A 16,927-nucleotide genomic window follows, 5' to 3' on the forward strand; every position below is an offset into this window, starting at 1 on the left:
AGAGAGAGAGAGAGAGAGAGAGAGAGAAAGAAAAGAGGCAACATTCTTTTTCGGGAGGGTCATTTACCTTACAACATGATTTTTATCTTCTTTAGCATTTTGTGACATAATAAATGTACTCTTTTTCAGGTATTTTATGCATTTAGTTGGTGCCGCAACAACGAAAGTTAGTATCTATAGGACAAAATGCACGGCTTAAATAAAGTTTAAAGTCCCTGACACTAATAAGTGTGCCATAACTTTGTATTGATTTTAACAGAACAGGAAATAGCCTGGCATAAGGGCCCAGTCTTCAGTTTTAATGCTTATTTAGAGACACTTTAAACTGAAAATTAGTTCAATAACTCTTTACTTTCTTTGAATATAACAGGGAAGGGTTTTAATTAATTCATTGATTTGTGTTAAATTTCTTCACAGTCTTGTGGCAAATACTTCAGAATGAAAGCATTAGATGAAGTCAAAGGCATTAGTTAATCTTATTGGTCATCGTAGAACTGGTCTTCCTAAAATGTATTGTATTCAGTTTACCCTTTTCCCTCATGCACAGTGATTAGGCAATATCAAAGGAGCTGAGCTCAGCCCTCACCTTCTGTTTTATGGATTATTTTTATTGTTTTTCAAAAGTAAGTACTAATTTCTATTCTGAAAAATTCTAGTAACACTGCCAAAAGCAAAACAGTGCCTGCTATCTATTCCCCGACTACAAAGTCAGTTTTAAGTTGACACATTTCACTCAAAGTTAATTTTGCCTAGAGGAATTTTGTATTTTTCTATTAGGTATAAGATCCAAGAACTCATCTACTGTGTCTGCTAATTTATGTTCTTGTTGTTATTAAGTATTATATGATGTATTATAACAATGGCTTGTCTTGGCTTTGCAACTCTAGAAAATAATTTGAGAAGACACTAATGATGTTTACCTGATATAGAAATATAGATTAAAAAACTGAAAACAATTAACCCATATTTATAACTATGAAGACAATCACAACTGAGTATAAGGGAGTCTTACAAAATGATTCTTAAAGGGCAAAACCTGATATGTTCTGTATCATAGATGATCTTAATGTATTGGCTTCCAGGTGTGGCTGTGGTATCCCATGTGTAATTAAGGTGGCAGAGAGGAGAGAAGCTATGTGTACACACCATGTTCTGACTGATGAATATCTGAGTGATTAGTAGCACAATATTTCCTTAAAAACTGAGACTGAGATGCCCACCATTCAGGCACCTGGAAGGTCAGGGAAGGCTCCTATGACATGGAACAAACCAGAGACTAGAAAAGCCCTACTGGAACCTCCTACCCTGGGCAAGACTGATCCCAAGACAGATGGCCTTCACAAGGGGCCACCAGAGTGGGCTTGGCAAGGAATGAGTCCCAGACAATACACCAGATCATCATCATGGTATACAGATACAGAGCTCTCTTGAGATGACCACCAGTCTAGTACCTCACGGGCCTGGGGATGAGAGGGGGGCAGACCATGCTGGAGATGACCTCTGCTCAGTTCTACAATTCATGAGCATGGCATAGCAGTCCTGGGACTACTCCTCAGACGACCTCAGACACCCAGAGACACCAGAAACCATCAAGAGGAGCAAGTAAGTGATGGAGAAATGGGAGAGAAAGAAACAGAAGGACATAGGCCCAATGGAGAAAGACAGAACAGGAGACTCAGGGTAGTGAGGGAGAGTGAGTCCTGTCTCTTGCGTGCTATGTGGTGGCATTGGCAAGGGAGAGATAACCTCCTCTTCCCTTTGTTCTCTTGAATTAGTGGGAGAGCTTGCCCTGACTGGGTCATGATAGCAGGAGAGCTTCCCTTGCCTCTCACCTGCTACAGCACTCAGAGAACTCTGCCCTGTACCTTGTGTGAGCAGCAAGATAGAGCTGACCCTGGATGTAGGGCCTGGGAATGAACCAGCCAGAGGCTATAAATTCAGGAAATCTGGTCCTACCACTTGTCTGCTGGGTGGGCAGTGGCTCAGATGATGGAGAGATACCCTCCTCTCTCCCTCATCTTGTCATCTAGAGCAGGCAGGAAAGCTGGCCTTGGGGTCCTGAAAGTGGGAGAATTGGTTATGTCTCTCACCAGCTGCAATACTCAGGAGATCGGCATTGAACATATACCCTGGGCAATGGCATAGAGCTGGCTCTGGTTGTTGCAGGTTTTGCTGGTGAGCTGGCCCTAGGGTGAGAGAGGGCGAGCAGGCAATCTGAACAGCTCAGATACCTCTCAGGCCCAGATTCAGGGCTTTGAATTAGCTGACCCCAACATCTACTCCATTGATGAACCGCTGGAGTACACACAGGGCCAGTCCTATCAGATCCAAAATCACAGTATCTCTATGACCCAGGGCAACAACAGGATATGGGAGCGGTATCCCAGGAAAGCTCCAGTATTGATAGAGGAGCAGAAGACAGAGGCCCCTTACCAGACAATTGAGTCTTTGTAATGAACATTTGCAAGCAAGGGAGTGTAGACAACATGGTATACTGTGAGACACATTGTGACACACTACAAATTCTACAATAAGATTTTTTTCTCTGTTGTTGGGAGGTTGTAAAGGTGGAAGGCAGGTAGAAGGGGGGGGGGGATGAGTGGGATTGTGGTGCAGGTTGCATGATACGAAATTCACAAACAGCAAATAAAAAGTTAAAATATCAAGTCTGAACTCTCCTCTTTAGAAGAAATGTTACATAATGCTATGTTTAAAAATATAACCCTGTTCAAAATCACATCTCTAGCTATTTTAGCAATTTCTATAATCATATTGTTTAGGTGTTAAACTTCTTCTCTTAGAGATGAGAATACATCAGCAAGTGTGTTTTTTAAACTTCTTTAAATAGATGCTCAGACTCACTGTGGAGAGAAATGACTTTTCCCCTGAAAAATGTTGATTTCATTAGCCACCTATATAGGCTGAAGCCAAGCTGTGACTAAAAAAGAAATTAGTCAAGTAAAACAAAAATGTAATAAACTTCTACAGATGGGTGAAGACATATCCTATCAGGGAGCATTTTCGAAAGGGAAGTAGAGATGCAGTTAAATGCCACCTGGGGGTGAGGATTGACATGGAGTGAAAACCCAAGGCAGGGTTGAACACTGAAGAACACTAAGGAACATTTCTGAGATGAGATTTTCTCACTGATGAAGACAATGAAGGTTGGACCTAGGTGCTGATTAACTGTGAGGGAGAGAAAGTCTTTACCTATGGAAAGCTTGAGTTTGGGGCCTTCAGAGGGAGAATAGTAAATGATTAAAGTGGAAAGGCAGGTTAAAGTGGGCCTGTTAAGAGGTTAGAAACACATCGGAGACATGGAGTATGATAAACATCCAGTGGAAGCAAAGCTGATTTAGGATAAAATGGAACCAGAAAAAGCAAAATACGATGAATCCATGGTTGAAACTGAGTTGTAAAAAAGGAAAGATCATTTTGAAAAGGGAAGGGCTTTTGTGTGTGTGTGTGTGTGTGTGTGAGAGAGAGAGAGAGAGAGAGAGAGAGAGGAAATATACCAAAAACCTCTCCATTGATTTTGAACAGAGATGGGCAATGTGAGGATAGTATACGTAATTCAACAATGCAAGTGTTAGCTATAGTACAGAGCAAAGCAAAACCACAATATATATATATATTTGCACACACACATACAAATGCACACTATATATAGTGTGTGTATATATACACATATGTATATATACATATAAAGATATATATGTACTGTATAGCATATGACTGTACATAACATATATACATATATTGATATATATGCATATATATAGTTTATCTATGATCTGATCCATAGCTAACACTTATATGGGTGAATGTGTGTGTGTGTCTGTGTGTGTGTGTGTGTATGTGTGTGTGTGAAATAGTAAATGGATCATGTTAGTCATAATTTCTGTCACTTTTATGGGAAGATTTTTCCCCGTAATGAGAATTTTTTATTATGAAAGTGAGTTATTATGAATAGTGCCTAAAAGTACATAGAGGAGAATTTCCTAAAGACAGAACAAAGAATCTAAGAACAAAATTTAGGAATTAATTTCCCAAGGCTGCTTCTGCTTCTCAGTGTAACATCTATCATTTTGATCTGTTAACAAATTTTATTTAGTGCCTGTTCTCTTGTACTACTGTATAATGAACAATATTTCTGGAATGTGTTAATAAAATTATACATATATGTGTATTAAGTAAATACTTATATACAATTAAATAGTAAGCTAAATTAGGTGTTATTAGATTAATTAATATAAGTGCTATATTTGTCTATCATATTATTTATAATTTTATAACATATAATTAAAACATGGTTAAAAGTAATTAAAAAGCACGTTGCTTATCTACCAGCTGCTTCTCAAATATATGATAGGGACTTTAAATGTAAATTTTATGAATGTTCTTAACCACAGTGTGGACAGAGTTAAGACTCTCAGAGTTTCACTCCTTATTCAAAGCTTTAAATATCAATAGCAAGATAGGAACTCAGATCTCCAGTGTTGAAAGGGTAGAGATGGTACAGTTTACACACACACACACACACACACACACACAGACACACACACACATACATGCATACACACATGCACAGAAACACACATACACATGCACAGACATTCACACCCACACACATGCCCAGACAGGCACACACATATTCTATGATATAGCTCTGTATTACTTGCATGTCTGTGTCTCCAATGAATGAAAGCACTATTGATTCTTATCTCTTGCATATGATGTTTTAAGAGTTTTAACTCATGACTTATTATTATTTTGCTCATTAATGTTATTTTTTAAAGATGCTCAGTCTTGGCCAACTTTCTACTTGGAAGCAAATGTCCCTTGGTAATATCAACGTGATCTCTGTAGTATTAAAACCACAGAAGCTTTTACCTCAAAACCTGAGCCTAACTTATCTTGCTCTCTTCCCACACTACAGACTTCACAACGCCTTTGTGTGTGAGTCAAGCAGGAAACTATTCAGTAATATTACGCAACTGTATGATGATGATGCTTGGGACATGTCTGAATAATTCCCTCTGCCTAGACTTGTAATATTACAGGATGAAATCCCTGCACTGACCTGTTTAATGGTTTTATGATAAACACTTGGGTATGATGCTGGACACCAAGGACTTATTTATGACTGTCACTAGATATGACCCTGTCATGTCAATCACATTCCTTAAGCTTTCCTTAGGCTCGTCCCTCAAATACATGAAATCTAACTTTATAATTCTAAATACTTCATAAATCTGCTCCCTAAAGATTGATGTAAAGTTTCCCTGACAATAGGACTCATCATACACCATTGGATTATATAGAGAAAACTCGGGAGGCATGTGTTGTTGAATGAATTTTCAGGTAGTTAATAGGCACAAGTCAGAAGGGAAGGGAAAAGACTAGATACAGCTTCTACTATTATTCCTGATACTGATATAGCTAATGCTTGATTGAAGTAAATGAAAAATCTAAGTTCAAAGGGGTTTTTGTTCCCTAAGATGAACCAGAGTAAATAGAACACATCCAATGTCTCAGGTCTTTATGCTCTGGTTTGGGGGGTGTCGTTTCAAAGCACTTGTGCTTTACTGACTCAAAAGGGTGTGAGTGATACGGGCTTGACTCTGCCTCACAAACAGAAGGGGGGCCGTAGCCTTAGATTGTCATGTTCGACAAGTTAATGTGTAGTCTTCTCTAGTGCTGCCCTTTGCAAAGTCTCTGCCAGCCTGAATGTGTTTAAACAGGCTGTGTTTGAATTCATTCCAGACTTTCCATTTACAGCCATTTAAGACTATTTGTATTCAGGAAACAAAATAACAAGGGACAGCTGTTTCCCTGTTTTGCTCTTATTTCTGAGCTATTTGAAAACATTTAGAGAGGCTAAAAATATAAAGGAGCATCCTCTTTGTAACTTAGGATAGAAGTGAGTCAGGTAAATTAGATTCACCAACAGAAAAGTCAATATTTTCTTTCTAACCTAAATTTGAATCATTAATTTCATTTTATTTTAGTACACAGTCTTGTTCTAAGTTTTTAACAAGTGATATATATTTGATCTTAAATTGATTACATCCATCAGGACTCTGTAGCAGCGGGCAGCACTCTACCCCAAAAGTTAAGCTGTCTTGCAAAGTCCAACCCAACCAGGAAGAAAAAGAAAAAGGATGGGGGTCTAATGTGTATCTTCTATGATTCTATTTATATTCCATTCTATAGTGCACTGCAATGCTCATGCTTGAAGAATTCAACTTTCCAATGCTGGCAGGCTGACATGCATCCAAAAATGGTCATAGATGATTGGTGCTTATTGGAAACCTACCTTGCAAGACTGTGTCCATAAAGAAATTAGATTGGAGCCAAGCTCTAAATCGCTACTTTGAAAATGTGACACTATTAGAGCTACTTGAAACACATATGTATACACACAAACTCACTGACTAAACATACCTGAAAGAGGCTATTTGCTAACAGCAACAACAAATCATTGACAAATTTGTGTGTGTGTGTGTGTGTGTGTGTGTGTGTGTGTGTTCTAGGATGTGTGGGACTTGCTGCTTTTTCCTCTGATCCAATATGAGTATTAAATAAAGGAACAGTATCATGGAAGAAATGCTCTTTTGTTTTTAACTCAAGGGATCAAGTGTGAACAGTTTTATGAAAATGTTTCATTAAGGGAGGGAAAGCCCATATGCATGTGATTATTTCTAGGTAAGTAAATTACCTCCCGAAAGAGCCAGATGGCTTCAGAAACACATCTGCAGCTCTGTGTTCCCTTTTCTCACTACTTGGACGGATAATTACAGGGTCATGAAGACACAGTCACAAGCAAGCTCCGAAGTACAGCCTGGCTCGTGTGGAAACAGGAGACAGGATGGAACCTAAATATTGTTTGAGCTCTTACCAAGAGTGGATGGACTTCCATTACAGTTCAGTCAACGGACATCATGTTCTTTCAGGATTGCTGGTCATAAGAGTAAGGACCCTTTTGAGGGCTATTGACACACTGTGGGAACCAGAGGCATCATGAATATTAACTAGAGAATAAAAATAGTTCTGCGCTTTTGTTTATTTATTCTGAGCAGGGATATGACCCCTGTCATCACATTTGGTTCTAAAGGATGAACCCTATTAGAGAGAGAGAAAAAAACACAAACAAACACATTATGCAGCCATATTCAGTGTATGTCACTGTGGTAGACAACAACTCTTTAGCCTCTGGCCTCCTATCCACCTTCCTGTTTCCTGTGTGCTGACATAAGAACTGCACCTGCAAACATTTCTCTTTGATTAGTGACATTAGCGATCAGAGGGTATTGGGCTCACAGATAGGTAGAGGGCTTCATATTCTTGTTCTGGGGTTGTTTATAGCTGTTACTAGTGTCTGACTGCCATTGCACTAGAACACCCTTGAGTGCTTATTTCTTGTGAAAGTTCCCAGCATTCCCTGTAGATACTGTCTCGTGATGTTTTGTCATCACCAGAGCCTTAGTCTATGCTATCCCTCCAGTGATCTCCCCATTCAATTTTTCACTATCCTCTGACACAGTATAAGACTCAGGATTGAGGCACATGACAGGAAGTGGGCATTATGCTCTTCTAAATGCATTTCTTCACTGGTTCGTTTTCTCTGCTACTCATATCTGTGAATTCCAAATGATATGCACCTTTCCTTATTCCTCCTTGTTTCTTTCATTGTATCAGATCACTAGAGAAACTTTTGTCTCCTGAATAGCCTTTGATTGATAGATTTATTCAAAGTATTAGGTTTCGAGGAATAATGAGTTTATTTGGAAAATAATCAAGATAGGTTAAACAGGAAGTCATGAAGGAGAAAAATTAGGTATGCCTCAACTCTCTGCTCTCCATGACTATCTGCATTCACTATTTCCCTTCCTCTCTGCCTCCCCCCCCTCTTTTTTGGCTCTCACTATCTCTGTAATAGTATTACATGTAGACATGTAGATATGTCTGCATAGACCCCGATGGATTTGTCATTATGTATAGCATATGAGCATACTCGTACAAATAGCTTCTGTGTAGAAGTGGCATGCCATTTCCATCTCTGCTTATTGAAGATGACATATGTCCTGCTGATCATTTCTCCCTCTTCTCTGGGAGGAGAACTCACATTGAGAGGGATGCTGCTTGGCCATACGGACGCTGACACTGTCCTAAAGGACTACGTAAAAATACTTAGAGAAAATCAGGTCCTGAGTGGTATTTAGGAAGAGAGTTGCTATGCAAAGCTAAGCCACATCCCCTGAGAATGATTTTAAAATCATCTCTGTAGAGAGTTTGTGAGCCACTAACATTTAAAGTAGCTTTGTTAGATTACTTAATTTATTAAAAGTTAATGCACTTGTTAATTATGAAAATTCACTGTCGTTCTCATATGCCACCATTTAACTGAGATTGTTGTGAGCAGCTTGGCTTGATAGTGACAATTTGAATAGAACAGCAATGAAGAAGGACTAGACACGCAGACACAGAAACCCAGACATGCCAACTATTAGCTGCCCACTCCCAGATAGAGCAGAATCAAACCTGCAGCATCCTGGGACATAAGTGCAGAATCTAAAGCAATCTAAATGTGTTCCAACTCTTCAGGGAGGAATGAGAGTCCAGTTACAACCAGATCAAAGCAAAACCAAATTCTGACCTTCTGAGAAGCTCAAAAAGAAGGAAGACCAAAGTATGGATACATTTTATGGTCCTTCTTAGAAGGGGGATCAAAATACCCATTGGAGGAGATTCAGAGACAAAGTGTGGAACAGAAACTGAAGGAAAGGCCACCCAGAGTCTGCTCCACCTGGGGATCCATCCCATAGACAGTCACCAAACCTAAACACTATTGTGGATGCCAACAAGTGCTTGCTAACAGAAGTCTGAAATAGCTGTCTTCTGAGTGGCTCTGCCAGTAACTGACAAATACAGAAGTGAATGCTCTCAGCCAATCATTGGACTAAGCACAAGGTCCCCATTGGAGGAGCTAGAAAAAGGACTGAAGGAGGCAAAGGGGTTTGCAACCCCATAGGAGGAACAACAATATGAACCAACCAGGCTCCCCAGACCTTCCAGGGCTAATCCACCAACCAAGAGTACACATGGAGGGACCCATGGCTCCAGCTGCATATGTAGCAGAGGATAGCCTTGTGGGGCATCCATGAGAGGCCCTTTGTCCTGAGAAGGCTCAATGCCCCAGTGTAGAGAATGCCAGGACAGGGAAGCAAGAGTGGGTGGGTTGTTGAACAGGGGGAGGGGGGATGGGATGGGGGTTTTCAGGGGGAAAACCAAGAAAGGGGATAACATTTGAAATGTAAATAAAGAAAATATCTAACAAAAATTTCAGTTAAAAAAAAAACCCAAAATCTTCTGGGCTCTGAAGCTCTTTAATGCTCACACCTCTCAAGCCCTGCTACTGTAGCATGCACTCCATCTCATAGGCTCAGATCTTCTTCAGAATATATCTGCGATTATCCAGATGGTCTTCCCATGGTCCTGGCAACTTCAGTATTCTTTTCTGAAACCAAGTCTGCACTCCAACTAATTGCCTCTTCTGGCCCCAGATTGTGCTACATGGTGCCCAGCCTCAGCTTCTCTATAGGATCTTCCCCAATTCTGATTATTTTCTGCTGTGAAGGAGGATGCACCTTTCCCACCTGCCTCTCACGGCCTTTCACAATGTCAAGTCTTACTTGGTTTCTATTCATCATTCTATTAATCAAAGCATATTGGGAAATTCTTACACAGTATCAAGTTTGACTGCCAGCTAGACATGCAGCCTTTGCAACCTTTGCAGCCAAGCTTCTGTATGCTGACCCCAAAATGCATACTTCCTAGACAAATTGCTTTAATAATGTTGATCTCATATTAATGTTTTATGATTTTCAGCTCCAGCTAATAAATATCTATTGTCCGGGTAAAGCAAAATTATGATTTCCATAGATTCTTCATTAAAAGTATCACAAATTCTGATAAAAATATTTCTTTTCAGGAATTTGTCCCCTGTGCTCATATCTTCGAGGCTTTCCCCCACTTTCTCCTCTATAAGGTTCAGTGTCTCTGGTTTTATGTGGAGTTCCTCCATCCACTTGGACTTGAGCTTTGTACAAAGAGATAAGAATGGATCAATTCACATTCTTCTACATGATAATCTCCAGTTGAGCCGGCACCATTTGTTGAAAATGCTGTCTTTTTTTCCATTGGATGGTTTTAGCTCCTTTGTCAAAGATAAGGAGTTACAGTGACAAAGTTTGAAGCTGAGACTGAAGGAAAGACCATCCAGAGACTGCCCCATCCAGGTATCCATCCAATAAACAACCACCAAACCCAGACACTATTGCATATGCCAGCAAGATTTTGCTGACAGGACCCTGATATAGCTAACTCTTGTGAGGCTACACCAGTGCCTAGCAAATACAGAAGTGGATGCTCACAGTCAGCTATTGGATGGAACACAGGGCCCCCAATGGAGGAGCTAGAGAAAGTACCCAAGGAGCTAAAGGGGTCTGCAACCCTATAGGAGGAACAGCAATATGAACTAACCAGTACCCCCTAGAGCTTGTGTCTCTAGTTTCATATATAGCAGCGGATGGCCTAGTCGGCCATTAATGGGAGGAGAGGCCCTTGGTCTTGTGAAGATTATATGCTCTGGTACAGGAGAATGACAGGACCAGGAAGCAGGAGTGGGTGGGTTGGGGAACAGGGTGTGGGGAGGGTATAGGGGACTTTCAGAGAGCAAACTAGAAAAGGGGATAGCATTTGAAATGTAAATGAAGAAAATATCTAATAAAAATATTTCTCTTCCTTTGGAAATTTTATAAACTCTGCCTCTATAACCCGTACCTCTCTCCCAAACTCCCTATAGAAGTCATTAATTCCTGAGCATCCAATCCTCCCAGGACTTAACATGGTCAGGTTCATTACAGCAATTTTATACTCTCTGCTAATAATGTCTGTTCTACTTTGCTTTCCTCCTGCTCTGATACACACCAAAAGCAAATTAAGAAGAGAAAGTTTTATTTCACCTTACAGCTTATAGTCACCTGTCAGTCACAAGGGAAGCCAGGGCAGAAGGACAGAAACCTAGAGGCAAGAACTGCAGCAGAGACTGCAGAGGAATGCTGCGTACTAGGTTGCTTTCTGACTTGTCCCAGTCACTTTATTATAGAGCTCAGCCCATGGATGGCACCAGTCATCATGGGCAATGTTCTGCAAATCAACCAGCAATCAAGGAAATGCCCAATAGGCATGCACACAGGCCTGTCTGATGGAGGTAATTCATCTACAGAGATGCCACATTCCAATATATTTCTAGATTTGGGTCAAGCTGACAAAACCCAACGATGACACAGGGATTTTATCACTGAGAAAGGAAGATATTGGCCATGACTTCTGAGGTTTTTTAGTCTTAAAATAAAATGACAGGTATGAAATAAGGATTTTTTTTTTAAAAATACTCAATGATAATCCAACTAGTGTTGTTATTCTTACTTATTAATAGATAATATTGTGCTTCTTGTTATGAACTCTGTATATTTTATCTGATAAGTGATATCAAATAATAATTTATAACAGTATTTAATGTCTCATAAAATATAGGATAATTTAAGAATGATAATTGTTTCTATTATCATCATTGTTGATAATAGTATAGCACAGGAGAAGGGACTATAAGATTTGACTCCAGGAAAAGATCAGTATGTTACTGCACTATTTCTGTGCATTGTGACAGCTTAGAAGTAGGCCAATTTTAGTCAGTCAATAATTTTGTTGAAACACCGAAGTAGGAATATTTCTACTGGCTACCACTCCATCATACCATTTGATTGTCTGTTTGCACCTTTAAACAGAACAGAAACAATGCTTTAGAAAACATTTGGCTATTTAAATTTTCATAATAATAATTTTATTATTAATTATTGTTCTGAAATAAGCATTGGTACCAAGCACATCTAAGAATTTAAAATCCTTCACAACAATCTTGTGAGGAAAACTGGATAACAGTAGGATAATTTTAGCTCAAAATGATTCTGCCAGATAGACCTAATGCTTTTTATCTTCGAACAAAGCGATAGGTAAGATTTAATTTTTCTAATGTTTTACTTTGTTAATTTAAAGAACAGCCACGGTTAAAAGGGGAGTTAATTTGTCTTCTTTGAAGTACTAATTGAATTTTTATCTGCAAAGCCAATATGTACATTGTCGAGTTATTTAAAGAAAATATAAAATCCATAGTTTAGGTGAAATGATAAAAACACATGTTTAAGAAAAATCATTAAAGTGAAACAATCACTTGAACTCTGATTGTGTTCTCTGCTTTGGGTGCAAACACTAAACAAAGAGCAACATCGTACAGAAACTGTGTTCTACTTAAGGGATCACTTTTATTATTTGTTCTGTTTTGACCACACATATATGTCCCAAAACTTAAAAAAATTACAACAAATTACACTGCTATAATTCTTCTTTCTAATAATCAACTGATCAGTCTGATCGATTTTAGTATGAGTGCTCTGAACTTATTTTTTTAAAGCAACTTCTGTTTTTCTTGTAAGTGAAACACATTCTCTACAGTGAATTGATTTATAATTTTGTTGATTTATAATTGATTTATAATTTTTGTAATCAGGGAGGATACTTCTGCATCTTAGGGAATGACAACCCAAATTGGGGGAGGTGGGCACTAAAGAATGATATTCAAGTTTACATGGAATTCCTGATAGGTTGTTAGTGACTGTTTCTTAAGACATAGATTCACAGTCAGTCACCATTTGGTTCATAGCATAAATAATAGTTGCAGGTCTATAAATTCATGCTTCAATCCACTTAAAAATCACCATTACTATAAGCAAACAAACACAATTGACATTGGAAATATCCAAGTTGCAGGGAATTTTGTCTCTTAATCATGGAATTGTCTCAAAGAAAGCAATTTAGGCAATTTATTTTTCTCATTGCCTAAAATTTTCCCTCTTTGCAATGGTTAATTTTTTCTTTTTATATTAGCCGTGTCATAAAAAAAACACAAAGTAAATATATTTCTAGGAAAGTACAAGTATGTAACAAATGTAAATTATCTAACGTGAGTTAAAGAAAAGAAACTAGTTTTTATTATTGAATAGGTAACAGAATTTACTATCAATAAAAGGCCAGTTCTAATTAATTCATATTGATAGCACATCCCTTTAGGAACTAATGTGACTCAAGAGAAACCATAAAAACAATGCTATTGTGATGTACATGGATGTTCTTCCCTGGGGTGTCAGGGTGGGAGAGGGGAGGACTGAGGATGCATGGAGGTTGACTCTATTGGAATGGAACTGTACTTGAAATTGAGATGCTTAAAAAAGAATGGGAAGAATGGAAACAAATAACCTCGGGAGGTAGGAGGTTGGGGGGACCCTCCAGAATGCACCAGACACCTGGGAGGTGAGAGACTCTCAGAACTCAAAGGAAGGGACTTTAGATGAAGTACCCGACAGTAGAGAGGGAACTTATAGAGTCCACCTCCAGCAGAAAGTCAGGACATCAAGTGAGAGAGGGGGAACTGTCCCACAGTCACAACTCTGATCCATAATTGTTCCTGTCTGAAATGGAGAGGAACCTGAGGAAAAGGCGGTCCAGAGACAGGTCCAAAGTAGGCTTCAGCACAAGGGGAGGTCCCAAGGCCTGACACTATTACTGAGGCTATGGAGCCCTCACCAAAAGGTATCTATCATGACCGCCCTCAGGAAGACCCAACAAGCAGCTGAAAAGAGATGCAGATATTTACACCCAACCAATGTAAAGAAGCTGATGACTCCTGTGGTTGAATTAGGGGAATGCTGAAAGAAGCTGAGGAGAAGGGCGACTCTGTAGGAGGACCAGCAGTCTCAATTAATTTGGACCCCCAAGATCTCATAAACACTGGGTTACCAACCAGGCAGCATACACCAGCTGATATGAAGCCCCCAACGGAAAACTGCTGGTCTAGGTTTAGTCAGAGATGATGCACCTAACCCTCAAGAGACTGGATGACCCAGGGAATTTAGAGGTTTGTTTGGGCAGGGAAGGGGGTGGGCTGGAGGTGGGGGCATCCTCGTGGAGACAAGAGTTGGGAAGGAGGTATGGGATATGGAACGGTTGGAGGGACTGGGTGGGGGAATAAAATCTGGAGTGTTAAAAATAAGGAAAGAAAGAAAGAAAGAAAGAAAGAAAGAAAGAAAGAAAGAAAGAAAGAAAGAAAGAAAGAAAGAAAAAGAAAGAAAGAAAGAAGGAAGGAAGGAAGGAAGGAAGGAAAGAAGGAAAGAAGGAAAGAAGGAAAGAAGGAAAGAAGGAAGGAAGGAAGGAAGGAAGGAAAAGACAAAAAAGAAAAGAAAATTAATAAAAATCTTGGTTACAACAGAACAACAACAACAACAAAAAGAATCTTTGTAAACCAAACTAGTGTGAACATGAAACAAATCATTAGTGCACCTTCTTTAATAACTGACATGCTATCAGGCTGATATGGAACCAGGATTAAGCCCAAGTCATGCTGTCATTCATAATTTACCTGGTAGTTATTTTGATTGAGAAGCATTAAGCAATTATGTTTGAAACACACACACACAAACACACACTAGAGCTATCAGATAGTCACAATGGAGATTGACTTGTTTAAAAACATCTATCTAACCAATGCCAGTATTTAACTCCCAACATCAGCTCCATGGCACAGGTCCCAGTTACCCTAGTACAATAAAATAACTGGGTACTTGATATTGTTGTCAATATCATTAACTACCACAAATATACACACACACACACACACACACACTCATACACACACAATGATACTTATTCCTAAAATTAGTTATCAGATAATTAATTTACAAGAATCTATTATGTACTAATCTACAGATCTATAGGAATTAAAATAATCATAAAATAATCCAGCATTCTAGGCTCTCACTGTGTACAAGACATATGTGATTTTTTCTTTGCTAATTGTCCAGGGTTAGTCAAAATTCTCCCTCTGTTCCTCAGAGTGCATATGGTCTTGGGTGTGGACATATTTCAGGATGCTTCAGAGGTTCTTTGGAAGAGGAAGGGGGTCTCCAGAAACTCTTAGTATGCCTTTGAGAACAGCTCTTCATTCAAAAGGTACACTTTAGAAACTAAGTTCAGAGGCTTCAGACAAGTTTCTGTTTATAAGAGCTCAGGGAGATAGTATTTGTATAGGTAAAAGTATCTGTGCTGACAGTGTATTCCCAGCCTGACACCCTTCAGTCTCACTTCCTGCTTCCCTTTGCTAACATTTATTCATGCTTCAGACCGTATGTTAAGTGGTAAGTATCATTTGGACAGAGATGCCCTCACAGATTAGGCTAAGGGCCTTCCTAGACACACTTAGCAATCAGCACTCCTAAGAAAAATTAATTTCATTGTTACTTGTTTATGCATGAGGCTTTCTTTATACATTTGTGCTGAAAATATCCAGTGCTTTGCCTAAGAAAGGCACTCAAAAATATTTGTTAAAAGAATTAATAACACATTATTTGAAACTGTTACCTATCATGTAAGCTAGGAGTAGAAAATCTAGGATGAGCCCTTGAATAGTGAAAACTTCACACCGGATTGCCCTCCCCAATTGCTTCTTGATGGTAACTTTTCTGTTATTTAGAGTCCAGGCTCATGGTTTGCCTCATTATTAGGGCAACAATAACCCCAACGATGCACCAAGAGGCTCAGCGACATACAAATTAAAGTATATAAAACATAATAGCTTGGATAACTTTGTCAGTGTAGTGAAGAGTCATACATCATTCCTCTTGTTTTACCTTTGGCTCTAAGAGGTGGATTAGCCCAAATTATTTAATAAACTAAGGGTTGCCACTTAGACAAGCAGTCTCCACTTCATTGGGAGAAGCATATTATCCAATGTAACATTAAAAATATAATCAGATCCTATGCTATGCTTACTTTGGATTTAAAAACAATAGCAAGGCAGTTACTGCCACTGAGACTTGTACCCCACAGGTTAGCTGACTTGACGATTATGCTGCTACGAAAAAACCATTTGTTGCTTTCTCCATACTGCTCCATTCTGGCTCATCCTATGTGCTTTAATTTGTCATTTAAATCACTTTGCACACTAACTAGAACTGGATATATATATTTCCATACACATCTAAGACCGTTTTGCATAATGTTTTCTAATGCCACTGATCATAAACGTCTTACCCACGTTTGACCTTCCAATATCAAACATCTTCTCACGACAATAGTGATTGGCCTTCAGGGACTCAGCAGTTGCTCACCCAAATCTGTTCCTCTTCTCTCCTTACTCCCTCTTCGCATCGCAGAGACATTATAAGAATATTTAACAATCTCCGCCAGCGTTATTCACGGTTGAGCCAAAAACTCTCTAAGAAGAATGGGCCCTTGCCCAAGGCAGAACAATACTCTCAAATACTTGGTAAAATGATTTGTGGAGATGGAGAGAAATGAGAAAAGCTATAAGCTGTCAAATGCAATGACATAATGTGTCTGCTGTCCTATAAACAGGAGTTAATTCCAAACTCAACACTGCTTTGGAAATGTACCGTCCCTCAGCAATGCACAGCCTTGCTAAGACAGTAATTACTAAGTGCAAGCGAGGGGAGGCAACAATGGACAGGGCCTAAACAGATCATTATAGTTGTTACCAGAGGCTTTGGAGGCAGAGAGGGAGAAACTGGTGTGTACATGTTTGACATTTTAATATTACACCTTCATTACCTGCTTCCTAAGCTCTGAAATGTTTGACATGTAATTTAACTGCCCAGAACACAGGCCATTTTCTTGAGCCTTTAAAGATTATTTTTGCAGCAGAAAAGTTTCGAAACGAGAGAGGGAAGAAGTAAAAAAAAAATATCTCCACAGAATCGTATGATTACAATTTTAGAAGCTTACTGAAAACTCA

The 16,927-nt window shown here is 39.1% G+C and overlaps 1 protein-coding gene and 1 pseudogene across 12 annotated transcripts in view; one reads left to right on the forward strand and one right to left on the reverse strand.

Moving 5' to 3' along the window:
* Positions 1 to 16,927, reverse strand: part of Robo2 (roundabout guidance receptor 2) — a 1,509,792-nt gene that overhangs the window by 696,359 nt on the left and 796,506 nt on the right. The window lies entirely within an intron of this gene.
* LOC115029651 lies at positions 1,071 to 1,188 on the forward strand (annotated as a pseudogene).

The sequence above is a fragment of the Mus caroli genome, chromosome 16 (genome assembly GCF_900094665.2).
Source record: "Mus caroli chromosome 16, CAROLI_EIJ_v1.1, whole genome shotgun sequence".
NCBI lineage: Eukaryota > Metazoa > Chordata > Mammalia > Rodentia > Muridae > Mus > Mus caroli.